The sequence below is a fragment of the Varanus komodoensis genome, unplaced genomic scaffold, assembly GCF_004798865.1.
Source record: "Varanus komodoensis strain SLA01 unplaced genomic scaffold, ASM479886v1 scaffold30, whole genome shotgun sequence".
In the NCBI taxonomy this organism is placed as follows: Eukaryota; Metazoa; Chordata; class Lepidosauria; order Squamata; family Varanidae; genus Varanus; species Varanus komodoensis.
The window spans coordinates 7,517,715-7,538,582 of NW_025335762.1; the positions used below are offsets into that span (position 1 = coordinate 7,517,715).

At 46.9% G+C, this 20,868-nt stretch overlaps 1 long non-coding RNA gene across 1 annotated transcript; it reads left to right on the top strand.

The window, feature by feature from the left end:
- The first annotated feature begins 16,314 nt into the window (after positions 1-16,314).
- LOC123027185 lies at positions 16,315-17,379 on the top strand. Its single transcript, XR_006415467.1, has 2 exons — positions 16,315-16,666; positions 16,773-17,379. It is a non-coding gene; the product is annotated as an uncharacterized LOC123027185 (long non-coding RNA).
- The last annotated feature ends 3,489 nt before the right edge of the window (positions 17,380-20,868 follow it).

Consider the following 20,868-nt stretch of genomic DNA (forward strand, 5'->3'; position numbering starts at 1 on the left):
TCCATGGTCCCACCCAGCCTGGAGGTTTCCCCAGCCCTGCTGGGAGTGGCCAGCGATGGAAAGCGGGGCCTCCTGCAGGGCTTTGCCAGTGAGCCGAAGCCCCTCCGCCGGCATGGCTTTCGGCTCGCCCAGCAGCCCTTGGACAGGGTGGGGGCTGCACTGCAATTGCTCCAAAGTATGTGGTTTCAAGAATCACAGCGTCAGTCAGATGGTTTCCAGTTTATAAAGGAAGCATTATATCAGACAGCACAGACTGAACCAATCTGTCAGCCTGTAGGCCGGAAAAGCAAAAGGGCAAATACAGAGTATATTTGGGGTGATGTCATTGCTATAATATTAAAAAAAAAGCGGGGGGAGAAAAAAGAAAAAAATCCAGACTTATCTGGAACAAATTACCCATTGAAACCCCAGTAAACCTGCCTCTTGATTGGCATGCACACCACTGACAGATTTATAACTCAGATTGTTTGACAGTTTCCCATTTCCTTTCATGTATTTCTAAGTGACGGCGTAGAATTTGCCAATGGAGGGCCACACGCCAATCGTTGGCTGCCCGGCTGGGCAGAACAGAGAGGAGCAGGCTTCCAGGAGAGTTTTCCTAACTGTGAGTGGATACTTCACAGACCTCTGAGCTTCCATTCCTGGGAATCAGAGTCCTTTCCTTTCCTCTCTCTCTCTCTCCCCCCCCCCCTTCAATTGCAGAACACAGGTTTTAGGTTACAGCTACTTCTAGAAGAAAAAGTCAGAGGGAGCGAGCTGTATAATTAATCATATTAGATTCCTGGCAGATGCTTTCATTTGCAACAATGCTGCTATTATTAAGTGTAGGGCCACCCATTACAGCCAAGGTCCACGTGCTCTGAGTTCTGGGAAGAGAAGGACTTGGCAGTCGTTCCCCGAGCTGAGTAGGCTTGTCACATGGCATACTTCAAGTACCACTTTCCCAACCGCAATCAATCACTCCGCTTGTCAGATCTGTCAGATCCGACCTCCTTGTGAGACCTTTCTCCGAAAATGACCGCAAGCCTGATTCGAACCGAGCAGCAAAGGCGGAGAAGGGAGGCGGCCGCTGTTGCAGAGAGGAGAGCTATGCAAGTTCAGAAGGGAAGCAGAACCCAGGAAGAAGAAAAGAACAAGAAGAAAGTGGAGCGGGAGGGGGGGGGGGGGGGGGGGGGGGGGGGGGGGAGCCGCAAAGCAGAGCATGGCCATTCTTAAGTGTAATTCAAGCTGGAAAGCAACCCGCACAAATATGCACATACAAAGGTGGGGCGAGTACTGGCTGTGATGGATTCCCTTGAAAGACTTTTAAAAAAATCCTCCAGATGGAAGAGACAAAAGAAAGCACATAACATCCGACTTGTTTACTGTTCTCCTCTGCAGCACCAAACCCTGGAATGGGGCTGAGGCACAGCAATAGCTCCAGCTGGGATATCCCGGAGAGAGGCCCCCAAAACAGAAAGGGCTCTGAGGGATGGGATGCGAGGACCCTACGGGAGCTATCCTTGCAGAGCGCAGCTCTCCGTGCTGAAGAGATCAGCTCTGGCCTAGTGTTAAAAACACCGGATCTCTTCAGCAGCTGCTGCAGCAGTGAGCTAACAGTGTAATGGGATTCCAAAGCACTGAGGAAATTAATGGTACCGTCAGCCTGAGATGTTTTGCTGCCTAAAGCAGAGCACCAAATGGCACCTCCTGCTGCCAACCCCTTGCCAGGGCTTACGTGCTAAGAAGCCTCGCTGCGCCACTCAGGAACTGCTCCGTGGCTTCATCCCGCTCTTGAAGTGTCCTGTATCACTTTGTTTCATGGTGGGATTGACTGTACTTGACACGGTAAGCAGCCTAGAAGAACTTGAGGCAGCTGTATCAAAAATGGGATCTTTTCAACAATATGATTTTGGAAACAGACTGGAATTCAAAGGCTGTTATGCATTTTTCAGCAGTGAATGGCTTTGGCCACAGAGCCAGAGATGGGTTTAAGGGACAACTTTATGAATGTTGGCGTCCCAGGCAAAATGTTAAATTGCAGGTCAGAGTTTCTGGTCTGTCAAATTGCCTGATTCATCCTGCTTGGTCCTGAGGCTTATTGGGCTCCTTGGGTGGGTGTCCTATCCAAATTGCATTCCTCTACCTGCTAAGGTCTTTTAGTGGGATTTCCTTTAACCTTACTTCACAAGTGCCTTTCTATCCGAGAGCTTATTTTGCTGAAAGTATCCAAATGTGTAAGAAGAATTAAAGTGCTCTTGTATTGATGGCTTTCTGGGAGAAGCTGGGCCCATTTGTCTTTCTAAATAAAACTGTCCTTAGCTGGCAAATGAGAGGACAGCCAGTGAAACAAGAAAAGCCATAACTGTGTGGTTGTCACCAGTAGATTGGCAACAAAAATGCCAGCACAGGCTTGTGTCAGTGGAAATAACACGTCAGCCAAAGATCGAAGGGCATGGGAACTATTTAGTAGAATAGTTTTATGGTGAGTTTGTGCTTCTGATGATTCCCTGCTCGTGTCTTTCTGAGCACTGCATTTACCATTGGGGAACCCCACTCAAATAATTGGTAGAGAACATGTTTTGCATACAGAAGGTTCTGGGTTCAGCTCCTGCCATCCTCAGGCAGGCCTGGGAAAGACGATTGTCTGAAGCCTGGACAGATCCCCCTGGTGAGTCACTGAGCGAGACGGTACAATGTGCTAACCTGAGAAAGGCTGGACTCTCTCTCTTAAGGCTTAGTTACCGGAAGGAGGCATTTTCCACTTCAACCAACTGCAGCTGCCATCCGTCCCACCCACAAATTGAACAACTTTTCCAGAATCAAATCTGGCCCCTGGGCTGAAAGATTCCTCGTGATTGCTGTTGTCTGTTTCTCTTGAATGCCCAAATGCTTGAATGCTTTCTCTTGAGAGCTGCTGTCTGTTTCTCTTGAATGCCCAAAACCTATGGAAGCCAAAGGGCGCATGTGGCATTCCAAATGGCCTCCTCCCGCTTCCGAATGTCATGTGGACAACACTTGCACATGTCCATAAGTGACCTGGATCAGCACGCCCATCGCTGCGCCCCAGGAGCAGGCAAAGTATCTGTGGGCCCCCTTAAGGCCAAGTGAGAGGCACGCGCTCATTGTGGGAATGCGAGTAATGCCAGTGTTTTGTTAAATGCAAACAACAGCTGATGGGGAGCTGGAGCTATCTCAGGGTTGAGGTGGGGGATCAAAGGCTGGTATTTGCATTTCATGGGATGCCTCCGTGGGCTCACTAGATTTTTTTTTTTTATGTGCAGCTCTGGTGCTTCATCACCCTCCTTCAGGCCTCCTTGGGCTAAATGCAGCGAAAAGCCTGGAGCCTTGCGTGACCATGTACGGCCCCTCCCTCCTGTTCTGCTTCTAGCCAGGGCAGTGGCCAGAGGAGGACAAATGTCCAGCAAAGAAAGAGCTTGTGTCCTCATCCTATGGCCTGAGCCCTGTGGTTACTCCGAAGAAAGGTGCAGGCAAGCGAGGGCTGAGTCATCCTCTGGAAATTACAGCATTCACACGCCTGCCCAAACGTTTACCTCCCCCCAGCCAAGTAAGGGTGGGAGGGTGAATGGGAAACACAGGGTTATATTTCTTTTGGAAATCTAAAGGTCATCAGAGGCCGCATGGGATGACCCTCCCAGCTCCTGATGTATGGGAGCATGAAAGGGACAAAATGTCTTCCTACAACCCCTTAATCTCTGCTATGTTTTCTTGCTCACCTCCCTCCAACTCCACCTGGTTTTTATTTTTTCTGTCTTCTGCTTCCTCGCTTCTTCTTCAGCTTGCTCCTCCTATAGGTTGGACTCAAAGGTTCTGCTTTGAGTGGGTAGCTTGGCTGAGGAGTCATCATTTCCTACCGTCATTTCTGGTCTCTTCCCCTGGCCAAGGAGATTCTGGATGTGCGGTCAAGCTACCTTCTTTCAGAGGCTTGTTCCCCACCATTAGCTTATTGTCCCAAGGTCCCCCCACCCCGCCACTTTTTTAAAAACTTTCCCTTGCACATGACAACCCCTCTTCTTTTCCTCATGTGGCAGAGTTTTGGTCACAGAATGATTAGCACAAGTCCTGGCCTTCAGCATGGATAGGAATGCCATTACAAAGAAACACTAGTTCCAGTAGGAATAATAGGGAACGAGAAGCAATACTTGTGCAATGAATGCATTATTCTTGTATTGTCTGCCAGTTGTAGAATGGTGTGGCCCTCCAGGTGTTGCTGAACTGCAATTTATTTATTTATTTAGTAAACTTCTATGCCGCCCCATTCGCCGAAGCCTCGGGGCAGCTTACAACAATAAATAAATACATATAATCATATAAAAACAATATAATTGGAAACACCCTGGCCAAAGATATAGAATCAATAAATAAGCTAACAATTAAAATGCCGTTTAAATAAAAAGGTCTTGGCCTGGCACCGAAAAACATATAACGACAGTGCCAGGTGGACCTCTCTGGGGGCGCCACTGCAGAGAAAACCCTCCTCCAGGTACTTACCCTCCTAATATCCTTCACGGAGGGTTCCTGGAGAAGGGCCTCTGCCACTGATCTCAAGGAGTGGGAAGGCATGTATGGACGCAAGCGCTCCTTTAGGTAACCAGGACCCAAGCTGTTAAAGGCTTTATAGGTGATAACCAACACCTTGAATTGGGCCCGGACTTCAATGGGGAGCCAGTGGAGTTGACGGAGGACTGGAGTCATGTGATCATAATGCCCAGTCCCCGTCAGTAGCCTGGCAGCTCTATTGTGCACCAATTGAAGTATCTGGACTGTCTTCAAGGGCAGCCCCACATAGAGTACATTGCAGAAGTCTAATCGGGAAGTTACCAACGCATGAGTCACTGTCACCAGGCAGTCGTTCTTCAGGTAGGGACGCAGCTGATGGATCAGCCAAAGCTGAAAGGAAGCGCTCCTCGCCACCGCTGTCACCTGAGCTTCAAGTGAAAGCTCTGGGTTGAGAAGCACTCCCAAGCTTCAGACCCTGTCCCTAAGAGGGAGTGCAACCCCATTCAGGACAAGGTCAAGGTCCCCTTCCCCGAAGCCCGATCCACCTACCAACAGGACCTCCGTCTTGTCTGGACTGAGCTTCGGTTTATTCCCATCACCGTTCACTCTTGGCTATGCTGCCTAGGGCTGATGGGAGTTGCAGTCTGACAACACCACACGTTCCCCACCCCTGTACTAGACATCAAGAATTCTTTAAGTACAGAAAATATCATCTGGCACATTCTCCCATCAGTGCAGTGATGGACAAAGTGGACCAGAATGACATTCGCTACTCTATGCAATTCTCACAGGCACCGGTGACCTCCATGGTTACTCAGTTTTTGTGTAGCCTTCACATAAACTTCAGTACATTTCAGTGCAATGAGGGACTTTCCCCCCTCCTCTGTTAAGATCTTTCAGCAACTTGTAATTACACCTTGGCAAGATTTCCTTGTTGAACACATAGATTAGAGTGTCCATCATGCCTTGTACATATTTCCGGCCTTGTTCCAGCAGTTTAAGGACATTACGTAAAGAAGTGCCTTCAAAAGGCAACCTTCTCTTTATTTCCCCCACCCCAGTGATAACCGGTGTTGTGCTTTTTGTTTTTGCTGCAAGACTGAAAGAAAAGAAAGGCAGGCGGTAAGCGATGGCCAGAGACCCCTGGAAAAAGTCCATCAATGACAGACTTGTCCGCAGAGTCACTAGCACAGGAAACATGTCAGCAATGATGGATAAAGGACTATTGCTGGCTTCCCAAAGTGATTTCTGTGGTTGCAGTTGCTCCAACTTGTGAAGGAAGCTATCGTCAGCCATGGCAAACCCACGTGCTCTCATTATACACATCCCCAAACTCTGCTAGCTCTTTGGAATGTGTGTGTGGATGCGGAATGTTGTCAGACCAGCAGATCAAGGAAAGAAAAATTGTGCAGGACATGACCGACTCCCTCATCTACTGAGGACAGCTGTTCTAGTTGGCATGGTGTCTCCGAGCGGTCCTGTGGACAGATGCACAAAGTTCATCTGGATTAACATTCAGCAAGTGGAACCTGCAACCAAATACTGCAGTATGGAATGCTTCAGCCAGCCAGGCCCTCTTCCAAAATCCTCCATTCTTCTCTTCCCAGTTCTTTCATTCCACTGCCTCCCAGTGTTCAGTCAGCATTCGGTGCCCACCAAGTGGGTGTTGCTGGGGTCCCATGCACCTTAGGATTGAAAAAAAACCCTGTCCGTCCATCCATCCACGCACCCACCCACCTACCCACCATGCAGCCTTCATCTGTATGTTCTTCTGCTAACCTTGGACATTTCGGAAGGTTGTTTTCCTGTGTACGGATGGCTCTGCTTTGCTGAATAAAGCATCTTTGCTAAATTGCATGTTATGAGTAAAAGCGAACAGGAAAATGAAGGCACAAAACACACGCTGAGCAAGCATATAAGAGAGCCATCCAGTCATCCATAGGTGAACAGCCTAGGGACCACAGATTTGCTTGGATTCCCCTTTCTGAGGCTGGAGAGAGCCCTCAGATCTTGAAAGGGGAGTCAGAGAACTAATCCTTCTTTCTCAACCCATTTCATGGAAAGAACCATTCTGGATGCCCCCCTCCCCACAAGGCCAGAAAAGTAAACTCGGAGGAGCTGAAGAGGGATTGGGTGTTCTGATGGGAAGGGAGTGGAGGAGAGGCCTGCAGAAGAATTGTCTCGAGCTTCTTCCAGACTGCTTCCCCTCACCTCCTCCAAAGCCAAAAAGTCTGTCTAGTGAAATGGGCAGGGTGGGAGAATAAGGAGGCAAAGATGAGCAGAGCAGATTATCCGATGCCTCCAAGTCTGGGGGGGTTCTGATCCCGGAGAGCATAATTGGTAGAGGCACTTGGCAAACTTCATGCATGCACAAGCCTGGAAAAGTATGAAGGGAAAGACTAAGATGGTGCACTTCTTCGATTTTATTTATTTATTTATTTATTTATTTTATTAAAACATTGGATTTGGGGTCTATACTGTATGTGTCAAGAACAAAGGGGTAGGAAGCAAAGCTCAGCACACCCTCCCCACTTGCTTCTGTTCAAAGCTTTGTTTGCTCAGTGACAGAGCATTCTGGGTGGTCCTGACCCAGTCATTGTTCCTAAGTTTGTCCTACCTCACAGGGTTGTTGTAAGGATAAAGGGCAGGACACACTGCACTAAATTCTTGGGAGAAAGCATAGAAATCTAATGTCAGATCGGTGGATGAATCGGTGTTTGTAGACCTCTCTGCTTTCTCAGAGGAGGGTCCAGCCCTCTTGAACTTTTTTCTCCCCAATCCAGGTCGAAACTGCTACTGTGCCTAGTTGTAATTGTGTGATTTTCCCTTCCCTACAGCTTCATAGTTAACTTTCTTGTTATTACTGGCTTGTTTTCAATTTGTCATTTTTGCATTGTATTTATTCCTGTTGCATGTTGCTTTGGAGACCCTTTTTTATCCCTAAAGTGGCATACGGTGCTTAAAAAGAGAGCAAGAAAGCAAGCAAGCCCCATCTTACCATTCTCCAGTATGACATTTACGTGTTGGAAGTGTCTAGGGCTGTACGGAAGAAGGCTAACTGGCTACTTCAACCCCAGTGCTGCCTGGCTTTCCACTCTAGTGTGATACCGCAAGATTCAAGGCATGGTCCCTGTGTCACAGTATCCTGTTGTTAAGTTCATGCCTGTGCTTTACAAAAGGAACACTCTTTTAAGAAGGATATTTTATTTTGGGAGATTCAATTCTTCCAGCTACAAATCTGATCTCTATATACTGAGGAGGGAAGGAAGGGAGGGAGGGAGGGAGGGAGGGAATTGGTTGCCATTTATTTATTTATTTATTCAATTTATATCCTGCCTTTTTCCTACAAAGGGCTCAAGGCAGCTTACATCATTCTCCTCCTCCATCTTATCCCCACAGCAACCGCCTTGTGAGGCAGGTTGGGCTGAGAGTCTGTGACTGGCCCAAAGTCACCCAGTTGGCTCCATGGCTGAGCGGGGACTAGAACCCAGATCGTCTGAGTCCCAGTCCCATGCTCTTAACCACTACACCACACTGGCTTTCCATTGCAGCCTTCCTGCAAGAAGCGTCCTGATCCTTTGATCACTCTGGACACTGAAATTTTCCACTCTGTTTCACTCATTACTTTCCAACTTCCTAGCACTTCCACTCGCTCCTCTCCCCACGTACTGCAGGAATGGGAGGATCTGATTTTGGAGGCTTTGGTTCCCTTCCTAATTCCTTCTCATTGTGAGTGATTTCTTCCTTCAGGCCGTTCCTCATGCCAAGGCCGGCTCCATGCTCTTGTGGATGCTTGACAGAAGACTTCCCTCCTTTTGCCTTCTCACAACCATAGACACCCCCTGTTTTTGCTGCTCTGTCACTTTTTCACCACTTGAACGCTTGACAGGCAGACAGCCAGAGAGCAAGTAGGCAGAGCCATCTTTCTCATGGCCACCATCATCTGAGAGAGAGACAGGCCAGAGTGAGGGCCAGGTGAACAAACGGACTGCCATGGTGACAAGGAGAAGGCGTCCAGGAGGAGCTGTCTGGGGCCCCTGCGGCAGTGGGGGCTCCTGCCCTTGTCTAACCTCCCCCCCCCCCGGAACTTCCACTGGACCTGCTAGAACAGGTGAAGAGCAGCTTATCCAGGTGGTTCTCCTTTCCATTGGTGAAGCACTCATAGGTCAGTGGCTGTGGTTTTGCTCTACATGCCAAAAGCCCTGAGCTCAGCCCCCATCAAGTACAGTTAAGCTGAAGGCAGAGACCTCTGCTTGAGAGCCTGGGAATCTGGTGTCAGGTGGACTGGATGGACTGATGGCCTCAGCAGCTAAAATGCAGCTTTCTATGTTCTTACACTTCACCATACCTGATGCATGTCATATTCATTATGCTGTAGTCATCTTTCTTCTTTCTTGATTTTTTTAGTTAATTGGCATACAATAGTATTAGGTGTTAGGCTTTTATTGGAAGAACAATAACATCGTTCTGGGATTGTTCACAGTTCTGAATATATGCACATTGGCATATATTCCTGAGCATACACACAATACATCATCACAGCCTGTGTGTGTGAAACCCTTTGTCAGGGAAGGGCAGACAAGTTGTAGCTTACGGGATCTGCTTTGGCTTTTCTTTTGCTGTGTGTGTTTGTTTTTTACAAGACCCCCAAGATGCTCCAAGTAGAGCCTAAAGAATTCTGCACCTTGGGATTTGTTCTGGGTACCAAAAGTGAATTCATCTCCTTTCCTTTCCTGGTTGCCTCAAGTCTCTTCCTGCCAGCAGTATAATTTAGTGTAACAAAGGGGAGTCATTTTGCTGCTGCTACTTTTAAACAATGGCTTGGGAATCAGAACTCCTTCTGATTACCCAGAGATCTTCCTTCTGCTCAACTTAGCATTCATACATATTTATCTGCATGTGTGCTCAAGTCCAGAATGAGAGATATCCCCCTCCAAAGCTGAATTTCTGGAAAAGCCTCCACAATGAAGGTGAATCCTGCAAAAACCAACTCTAAGAATTTGTGCCAACATATTATTAAACATTTCCCCAGAAGGAATCAATAGGGGCAGTGAATTATTTGGGACAAGAAAGAAAACATGCTAAGGGGATGCTGAGAGCTGTACAACTTTTTTCCCAGTCTAATCATGCATGGGATTATGCTCCAAGAATACATAAATGCAAGTAGTGGTAGCTGATGCCCATTGCTGATGAAGCAGAGGGCAGCTAATGGTAGCCTCTCATGCTACCAGACTCCTATTTCTATCAGAAATAGAACCCCTATTTCTTTGTGCTGCATCAGGAACCCATTGAGCAGAAAGGGCAAACTAAGGCAACTTGAAATTAAGACAGTACCTGAAAGCAGAGGGATATGTGCATGTGTGGGAGAGGGAAATCTATACAGAAACAAATGCCCCCTGAAGCCTATGTCATTTGAATTCACAGCAGCAGTTCATAGCACTCTTTCAGCCTGTGTTTCTCCTCCTCATCAGCCATCCACTGCACAAGAGAGGGAAACAAAGGTTGCTAAAGGGGCTCATGGTGTGTGTATGTAAACTTATTTTAAAAAATAATCTTTCACTTCCAAATCTAGAGTAAAGAAGTGGGGGCTTGGAGTGGGTGCAGAACAGCTTTCCCTTCCCTAGCTTCCTGACTCCAGATTTCTCTTGCACAGGTTGTGCAGTTGCATCCCTTTCGAACCCGAGGGCAGGGAGAAAGCCACTGGGATGTCCTCAGTAGTGGAAAAACAACTGTTGGGAAAAGAGTTCCATTTCACATTGTGCTCTCACAAAGCAGTCTTCTTCTTGTCGTTGTTCCTCTTGCTTTCTAAGAAAAAGAAAGTGTGGGGCACTTTTTATACACACGTGTCATTACCTTCAAGCATCCATTTACAGGGGGCTATCTCATGGTGCCTTTCACCTCCAGCTTCACACTTACTTGGCGGTGGCAACACGCCATTTAAATTTCCTCCAATGTCATGAGGGGCACTGTGAGACGTTTAAAAAGCTGCCACTGCCACCAAATAAATCCACATCCAGGGCCCATGAACATGTAACGGGGTGCACCGCAGGCCCCTTTGCTGCAAGGTCCTTCAGTTTGAGAGCCAACCCTGTTAATGCTCTCGAGGGGAAAAGGCCAACTGGTACACTGCAAACTGGGCTGCACAGGAGCTCATTTAGACAACAGCAGCAGAAACAATGTGAGAATCTGGCGATAGGAAAATCATGCCCCCTTTGGAATCTGCTGCCTGAAGTGGCAGCTTCATGTTGATTCATGGTAATGCTGGCCCAGCCTGCTCAAATTAAGTCCTGAGTCAGGGCCATCCTCCACTTAACTTGGGCTGCTGTACCCAAGGCAAGAACATATCATATATCAGCTCCTTTCCTTAATGGAACGAAGATGACTCAAAGGCTTTTTAGAAGGGGTGGTTTCACTTGCTCTTGAATGTTTGCTACATGCCTTCTATTTTATGGGTAAATCATCATCTATTAGCTTTCCTTTAAACAGGATGATGGGAGCCTTTACCCAGATCATAACAGTGCCTTTCAGCTGACTCTGGAAGAAAATGTGGGTCAGCGATTCCCCCCCCCCCACCCAAACACACACAACACCATGTACACACAACTCCCACCCTGCTTTCCCAACTCTCATGGCAAGTTCTACCTTGCATGGTAGAAGGGCTTCGTTTCGTCCTGCTGAACAAGTGAAGAAAGATGATCTTATTTATCACAGGAGACATGTTTTAAAACAACTGACAAAACTGCAAGATGTAAAATGACAAGGAAAAGAGCTTTTTTAGTTTTCTTTAAACTGCATAGATTTCTGGCATGGATAAAAATAGAGTGTTTATTTTAAAGTTGTAATTAGTTTTTCAAAGCAATACTGTAGCGGGGAAGCAATGAGGCATTGGGAGATTAAGCAGGAGAACCAGCGAGTCTCACTGAGTTTGAGTCTGGGGATTGGCTTTGGGCCTTTGTCAAGTATTTTAAGGCCCTGCATCCTTCCATGGTTCTGATTAAAATCCAAGCTGAAGAAAAACTGCCAGTTCATCCACTCTCCTACCTAATTCCCTTTAAGCTACACTTGGAAGTGGGGGCAACATCAGTAGTGGGGTCAGTACCCTGACACAGGGTAGCTTGGGAAGGGCAGAACTCCTAAGGCGACTGGGGGCTAGGTAGCGTGCCAGTGCCCAGCACCAGCTGGGGGGCGGGGGAGAGAAAGGCAGGCTTCTTTCCTTCCTTTCCAGGGCAGCCGGACCCCTTCCATGGCTGCTGCCTTCGTCTGGCAGTACATGCTGTTAAAAGGAAAGCGGTGGGGGAACGGGAATGTAGAGAAGGTTTTAAAAAGTGGGGCGTGGGGGAGCCTGGAAAAGGTGGAAGATGGCTGGGCCCGGGGAAGGCTTCAGGGAGTGAAGGTGGCAGCTGAATTTGGATTCACTTTGGAATCCAATGTTTTGGCTGAGCTGTTTATGGAAGTCATCCAAATTCAATATTAGATAGGCTCTGAATACCATGTTACAACAATTTCAATTGCTGGCTGTTCCCCTTTCAGCCCGGTGATTAACATTAAAGAACTGTGTGAACATGAAAGAGGGAGGGGTAGAGGAGGTGAAATTTATTTCTTTACCCACCCCCCCTTGCCTGAACCGGCACTCTTTCCTTCCCTTGATGTGTGACTAACAGCTGTTTTTCTTTGTGGCAAACCAGTGGGATCTTCCTGTTGTTGATGTAATGGAGATGCTTCCTGGTGTGAAATTCTGCAGGATGGATTGCGCAAAGGGAGGGGAACTTCAACACACTTATCAAAGTGCTTTGGAAAAAGAAAAGCACTCTTCTATTCTGCTGGGACAGGCAACAGATCAAAACACACACAGAGTGGCTGACATTGGGTCAGAGTGACATGAATTAATGCTTTTTTTTTGGTGCTTTTTTCCAAATAAATAAGACTTTTTATGAGGGAAAATGATGCTTTTTGTTGCAAATGCAGTGGGATGACCCTCATTTAAGAAACATCTCTTTTTTCCACGCAGGATCTAATGGGTGTTTTTCATGTTTATCTGCAAGAGCTGTTATAGGACCAAGTCATCAATCCAATTGCGCCATTAATGCCATGGGTGCTCTACAGGCCCTGGAAAGGAAAGATTTCCCCTGGAGCATCAAGGGAAAAAAGGCATTCCACCAACTGTGCTGTGTGAACATGTGGAGAAAGGAGCACTCCAGCTCCAACCCAGATGTTGGGGGCATTGCAGCCCTGAACACAGGGAGGGTAACAGTCTGAATGGGAGAAACTTCTGCATTCATGAGCTTAGAATAGAGGCAAGGAAGGGGAGTCATGATAGAAGTGAGAAATATTATGCAGTGGGTCATGAAGGTAGATGGGGAGACATTTTGCTACATGAACCAGGTGAAACTGCTTGGTAGAAGAGCCAGGACAGAACAATAGGAGGACTCCGCAACCTACCTCAGCCTATATTAGTGACATGGAGCCAGAAGTTTGAATATGCATGTGTGTTTGGGTGAGCATATATGTATGCAATACTTATTAGCAATACTTTTCAGACCAGTTCAAAGTATCTCTGATCATTACTGGGTGGCTATAAGTTTGTTGCGGTGGTTGTCTGTTGTTTTTGTCTGCTTTATCTGCTTTTGTCCCCCTTTTCTGTATGTGTGTATTGTGGTTCTACTCTTGGTTTGAATTCTCAGTGTTTTTTCACTGGTTTGGTTTTGTTGCAAAATGGCAACAATCAAATGAAAACTATGAATGTTTAAAAAAGAGAAGGGTTTCCTCACACAATACATCACTAAACTATGGAATTCACTTCAACATGATGTAATAATAGCCACCAATTTGGATATCTTTAAAAGGGAATAATTGGACAAATTTAGGGAGGAGAAAGATATCAATGGCTACTTACAGTGGCCCCATGCCACCTTCAGGATCTGAGATTGTAAGCCTAAGAGCACCAGCTGCTGGGGAACATGGATGGGAGGGTACTGTTGCACACGCATCTTGCTTGCAAGTTCCTTGTTGGAAGCTTGCTGGGTACTGTGTGTCAAGGATGCTGAATCCATCCCTTGGTCCCATCCAACTCAGCTGTTATGCTATTAGTAATGGAGGGTCTCCACGCATTTAAGAACCTTGAGGTGTTCCAGTTAGCATGTTTATAGAACACAGTGCTGGGAGTGAGAAAGACAGTTGCTCTTGGAGTGCATCTGCAAGGCTGCCTGGCTGAACTTGAAAAGAGGAGCAGGAACAGGAGGGGGCCTTAGAATGTGGGCCAGTTCCAGATGTTGAGACGGGACAAGTGGGGATGCTATCTGAAGACCAGGCTCCTCAGGTGATCAGGTGGCCTCTGAGAATGACCAAATGTACACCTAGCAGCAGGAGGCTTGGAACACGGAGTTTCTCAGAGACAAACAAGGCATTGACATTGAGAGGAGAGTGGCTCAGTAAGAGGATCGCCATACAGAATGGAGGCAGGCTTGTTTTCAGAAGCTCCCTCCTGAAGGGATGGGGCCCAGGCATGCTCATAAGGAAAGTTCTTGGATGTGAATACTAGATTGGGTTCAAGAGGCCACTTTGTGAGCGCTCAAAGATTCATTCTGGGTGTTTGTGCTTGTGGGAAACATTGTGGTCAATAAAGAATGTTTTGCAAGAAAGGGCTATGGCTTTGAATGTGCAAAGGGAGGAACCTTCACTCTCGACGCACAGTAAGTAGAATGCCTGTGGAGAGCTCTCATTGATGCTGAAAAATATATTTGGAACCAAGGTAAAAGACCTTATGAAACAGAGGGCAGATCTGGCTTTTTGGGAGGTCTTTGGGTGATTTACAGTAAATTGGCAAGCATTTCTGGCTCCCAGCTGTGTAATACCATTTCCCCGAAAATAAAACCTAACCAGAAAATAAGCCCTAGCATGATTTTTCAGGATGCTCATAATATAAGCCCTACCCCAAAAATAAGCACCAGCTAAGATCGTCAGCCAGATGGATGGGGAAACACAGTAGAATGTCCATTGCAACACACGATAAACATATTGAATTACAAAATAATAATCTTAATATATAATTAAATATAAATAAATAATATTATTGACATTAATACAGTATACTCCCATGAAGTCATGGTTCAGTGTTCGCGGCCTCAGTCTTTCGTGGAATTTTCTGTGCGACGGCTTGCTCGCAAGGAGATCGTTTTCTCCGAGCAAGTCCAACCCAATCTCCTTGTGAGCCAAGGAGATCAGTTTGGACTTCCTCAGAGAAAACGATCTCTGTGCGCACCTGCCCCTGCCCCTGCCTCGCCATGCATGTGCGCCCGCCCCCCCAGCCCAGCCCGACCCGAGCCCCCCACCCGCACCGCCTTGGTGGCCGTCGTCCATTACCGGCACCAAATTCATGGTTGTTCACAATTCATGGGTGCTCTAGGAATGCAAACCCCATGAATTTCGGGGGACTACTGTACTTAAAATAAATGATAATATACTTCATAATTAAGTATTTGTAAATACCGAAGTGAGTGCCTTTGGACAAGAGGTAAACGCCTATGTAAACAGATGAACACGAGACTTATTGCTGAATGACCAATCAGAGTACAGACACAATGCATGAATAATGTCAATATGCCATGTATTGTAATGGACAGACTTAATGTATGGATGCAAAACACAAGATGGGTACAAAAAGAAAGAGCTATTCCATTGAGTACAAGAAAGGAATCATGGAGGACTCTGGGGGCAAGAATCTTACGGCTTTTGTAAGAAAAAATAAAGCATCACCTGAAATAAGCCCTAATGTGTCTTTTGGAGCAAAAATTAATATAAGACTCGGTCTGATTTTCAGGCAAACACAGTAATAGCAGGAGCAAGAGGATTCCCTCTGTCCCAAAGAAACCTTTAAATGACCAGGACCACATCATTGTGCAGAAGGAAGCGGTTATCACAGATAGCCGCATCCCACGTAGTTCCAGCTTTCTGTGGAGAAGCCATCAAGTGTGCAGTTGTCCTGAATTAGTTGACGGGGTGGACCTGAGATTTAACCTGGAGGATGAAACACAAGGCTTGAGTCACTAGACCCAGTCTAGAGACATGGGGGAGGACTGCCTCTGTGGAAATATGCAAGGAGAGGGGCTCCTTTAGCTTTGCCAGTACAGAATTTACTGTCATAACACGTGGTGATCACTACTAACTTAAATGGCTTGTTACAACCACCCGAAAATAGCAACACCATGAAAAACAGAAAGACTCAAAACTAGCAAACCAGCAAGCCGGCAAATCCAAAATACCCAAAGTGATGGCACGGAGAAAAGAAAGCAGCCCAATGGGAAAGGGGGTGGGGGCGGGGATAGCCAAAGGCCTTCTTAAACAGCCAGGTTTTGGCCAAACGTTTAGATCCATGGGAGGGCATTCCTCAGAGTGGGAGCTACTGCCGGAAAGGCCCAGCTCTTTGTTGCCACATGCGGGGAGGTAAGGATGGTCATGTGTCTTCCTTCACAATGAATAGGCCTCTGTTTACAGAGCAGTCATAGGACTACCCTTTACTTGAAGTGCTGTCCTGTCCAGTTGTGGGTTAAAGATATGGAGCCATGCTATTTATTGTGTTGTGGTGCTTATACAGAGCCAGGGTGGGGTAGTGGTTAAGAGAGTGGGACTGGGACTCAGGCAATCTGGGTTCGAGTCCACGCTCGGCCATGGAGCCAACTGGGTGACATTGGGCCAGTCACAGACTCTCAGCCCACCTGCCTCACAGGGTTGCGGTTGTGGGGATAAGATGGAGGAGGAGAATGATGTTAGCTGCCTTGAGCCCTTTGTAGGAAAAAGGCAGGATCTAAATCAGAAAATAAATAAATAAATAAACTATTAGAACCACTGTGATGCAGTGGTTGGTACTGGGCTGGGACTTGGGAAATCCAGGTTCTAGTACCGTGTGGGCCTTGAAGCATACTAGGTGACTTAGTGCTGATTACGGACTCTCACCCAAGCTTCTTCACAGGGTTGTTGTGAGATGAAATGGAGAGGAGAAGGAGCTGCCTCAGATTCCTTGCTGGAGAAGCAAAAGGGAAAATGTAAATGTCAGAATCATAAGATAATGCAGCCCTTCCATAGTTAGCATACCCTTCAGTCTTTCAAAGTGTTGTCCTTCAGTACTTAGCAGTGGAACAGCAGACACCTGGTTGCCGTTTTTCCTGCTATGGTGAGCATTTCTATTTAAATTATAATAATTGCTTCTACATCTGCATCTGTACATGTAAATTAGTATAGGCAATGTTGTGAAAATTTGTGTCCTTTTATTTTGGAAGCAGTTGGAAGACAGTGGAAAACACGGAAGATACAAGAGTGGAGGAGAAGACCATGATAACTTCCCGTCATGGTGATTATTTGCTGCCTTCAGGATCAGCGGCTCTGTGCCTCTCTGTTGCTCTACCACCTGAGTATCAGTCACTGGGGATCAACAGTGGGAGAGGCTGCTCACTTTGTGTCCTGCCCAGGAGCATCTGGTCGGCCACAGTAGCAAACGGGGTGCCAGACTAGCAGCCTTTGGTGTGATCCAGTGGACCTCTTGCCACGTTCCTACACTAGCCGCCTTAGTTGACTTCCCTAACCTTTCCCAGAGTTGTGTTTCTATGACTCAAGAATCCACAACAATAGTACACCTAAGGTCTGACTGGCATGAGATTCTGATTGAACTTGCAAACACAGAGCTGGCTGCTGGGGGACGGAAAGCTGTAGCAGGCTTCTCAAGACCAAGGGAAGCCAAAAGCTGGTGGAGAGTTCGGGCAGAGATTCCTATTCAAGAAGGACTTGTATTTTTAGAAGCAGGGAGTCCTTTCTGTTTTTCTGTCCTCCTTGGCAGTATTAGTTAATTAAACTATGCAAATTAAAGCATCTTAATTTATATAATATCAATACTGCAGCCTTAAACCGTTTGGCATCCATTCTCTGGCAAGTACATTACATAAAATGTTTGGAACGGCTCTCATAAAAATGGAAAAAAGGGAGGAAAAAAGAAAAAGTCTGTAAATCATGTTTAATTTATTCATTTTCTGTTTCATATGAAAGCATGCCAAAATCAGATTATTTATGAGCCCTTCATAACAATAGGCGTTTTTATGGATTGCAAATGACAAAGTGTGTGGGGGGCTGGTTGTTGTCATTTCTCCCTCTTTTGCATTTTTGAATGTCTTTTCAGAAACATGTATTTTTTGGGAGGGGGAACACCACCTAATTTCAAAGAAAATATTTAATCATTGCTATAGTCAAAACAATTTATATTTAAAATTGTGAAAAACATATGTGATTGTAGAACAGGCTGAGGGTATTCAGTTCTAAACTGCAGGACTCTTGAAGTTTGATCTAGGCCTACTCAAGCTGTGACACCCATAAGAAGAGGTATCGGGCATGAAGTAGAACAAAGCCCGATTCCCCCAAGCCTCTAGGTCCTTGTGCACGCAGAAGGCCCACATGAGCCCCTTTCTGTATATCCCTGCCTGGCTGTCCCTCTCTGCTTGCACCAGGAACATGGGCTCCCAAGGAAGGGGTGACTGCTGGCTGGAGAAGGTGTCGTGCTCAAGTTAACGGACAGTGGGAGCTTCAAATGCCCGTTGGGCAATTTATCGACTCTGGGCTGCAGCCTGAATGTAAAGGAGCTATCCGTGGTGCTCAGCCCCAGCCCCAAAATGGGTCAGGACCATGGACAGTGCTGTAAATTTCAGACCACAGGCCGGAGTGGATGCACTGCCCGCTGACACTGGAAACCCCAGCCTTCACGGAGCACATGGATGGCAACCTTCTGTTTGCAACTGTTTTACAAAGGGGGTAAGGGTTGGGGGAAGAGTTGATCTAGCTCCCCGCAAGGCACCTTTGGTAAGAGGAAGTCATTCCTTAACCTCTCATAATTTTCAAATAGCGTCTTGCTCTCTGTAATGGTACACCTGCTACCTGCATACAGACCTGGGATGAGTACTCTGGGCATGGAGAAGAGCAGAAACCCGTCCCTTGCTTTGGCTTGCTCCCTGTCCCATCCTTCCCCCTTGTGTTCTTCTCTTGATTGAGTGTTCCTTGGAGTAGAAGCTCACGATTTACCTCTATATTCTATTCGGAATAGCATTGGCCTTAGCAGAACTTACACTCTAGTAAATATCCACTTTTCGAAGTCCTATAAAGCGGATGGCGCAACAGCTTCAGTGTCACAAAGGCAGACAGTGACTCAAAGCATGTGGAGCAGGATGTGACCCAAGCTCCTCGGACCTTCTGCAGTGGATGCACCTCTGCAGTCAGTTATGCACTAGAGGGTGCATGCATCCAACACGTCACGGATTCAGGGATGCAGGATGACATGACAGGCAACTCTTCCTCCTCGCTCATGGTGATCTACTCTGACTGGCAGAGGCTGCCTATCAAAGGCTTAATCAGGAAACAAATTGAAAAAAGAACTACCAGGATTTTATTCCATTTATATAAATCTTTGGTGTGGCTGCACTTGGAATACTGTGTACAGTTCTGGCCATTGCATCTGAAAAAGGGCATGATAGAGTTGGAAAAAACTGGAGCAGGGCAACTCAAATGATCAGAGGGTTGGAGCAACTCCCCTGTGAGGAACAGTTACAAGAGCTGATCTTGTTCAGCTTAGAAAAAGGGTGAGTAAGGAGAGACATGGCAGAGGTGTGCAGAGACAATGAGGGAGACATCCCTCTGCCCTAATGCTCGAACCCAAAGGGCTCACCCCATGAAGCTGACTGGGGGGAGCTTCAGGACAGATCAAGGGAAGGGCTTCCTTGTATGGTGCATAGTTAGTTGTTAGTTGGGGAACTTAGGCAGGAAGGAGCTGCCGGATTCTGTGGCAGCTGGTTTGTCACTGTGTGAATGGAATGCTGGACCATCACTTTGATGCAGTGGGGCTTCTCATGCATCCTCAGGCCTCAGGCAGGGAAGGTTCTTCCCAAGTCACCTGCTCTCTGCTCCATAACCAAGGAACTGGAGATACCGGGGCGTCCTGCACACAGATGTTGCCCTTCAGGCATGGCACCTCCCATTCACTTAACCGATGCTCCTGCCCCATTCAGGGTCACTGCACATGACTAAATAATGGTGAGGGGAAGTTCTAATGCATGCATTTCTGGGTGTGGCTATACCATCTCTTAGTTCTCGCTTTTAGCAGAGGTGAGGTGACAATGCTGCTCACTTTTCTAATTATTTCATGTTATCCCATGAAGGCCCTCCCCTTTTACCTTCACAACAACCCCATGAAGTAGGCCAGGCTTAGTGGCAGGCTGAAGGTCACCGCTGCTTTGCAGCTGAGCAGGGATGTGAACTCAGCCCCTCCCAGTCCGGCCACGGTCCCTTCCTCCCATTCCTTCCTCATACTCGGAAGGGCTCGGAATGGGGGCAGCCGGCCTCTCCTCCCAGTAGGAAAGGTGGCTGGGCAAAACAAGGCAATTGACAGCAGCATCCCAACCAGCACCATGTGCAAAACTGCAGAACAATCGCACAGGCTGGGCCCATCCCCCCATTTAAAAAATGTCACATCTTTCAAGCCATCTTTTGTTTATTATCCTAGTGCAGATGGAGCCAGAAGCTAGAACGGCATCAAATGTTTTCTGTAATGAGAAAAGGCCAATGGTTTGGCAGCAATCTGAACAGGCAGGGGAGTTTGGAGAGTTATTGTGGAGTTATTGAGGCCTTACACAAATATCAGCTAATGGCCTATCTGAATGGGGTATTTGTAAGCTTCTCCAAGAGGTTGCCTCTCATTATTGAGGTTTGGTCACCACAGATAGCTGGTAGGACAGCCCCACTTTGGGAAATGTTCTCGAGCTGGCCTCTTGGAATTTCCTACTGCTTGTGGGCAGAGAAACTGCTGAGAGCGTTGCGGCATTTTTCTGCCCAGGAGGAGAAATTCCCCGCAGGACTCACCTTTGGCAGGGATGTACCACTGCATGCTCGCTTGTTTGTTTGCCTGTGTATTCATTTTTTATTTATAGAATTATTTTGTTATATATTCACTAATTTACACTTCACATTGTTATTCGTAATGCTGCTGCAAGTAGGAACAGACTTCATGGGGATTTTTGTCGCTCCTGTTTTGTATGCTCCACGTAGCAGATGTTTTGGAGTAGCTGGTCAGGATCGTGTTTAGATCCAGGGAAGAGATGCAGATACCTTTGTGGTCACACCAAAGATTGGTATTTTGCCAAAATCCGGCCTTCCGTTACCTGGAAGTTTTCTTCCCCTGGGAAAGATGCTTCCATTGTAATGCCTCCTCATCAAGGTGTTTTACCATTTAGTCTTTGTGGTGTTTTCAATGTATCTAAGGTAGTTGAGGAAACTGACTGTGTGTTTTCTTTCTATTGCACATTTCTCCATGGCACTATAGCCTCCCAGGCTGCCTGCAGTTCC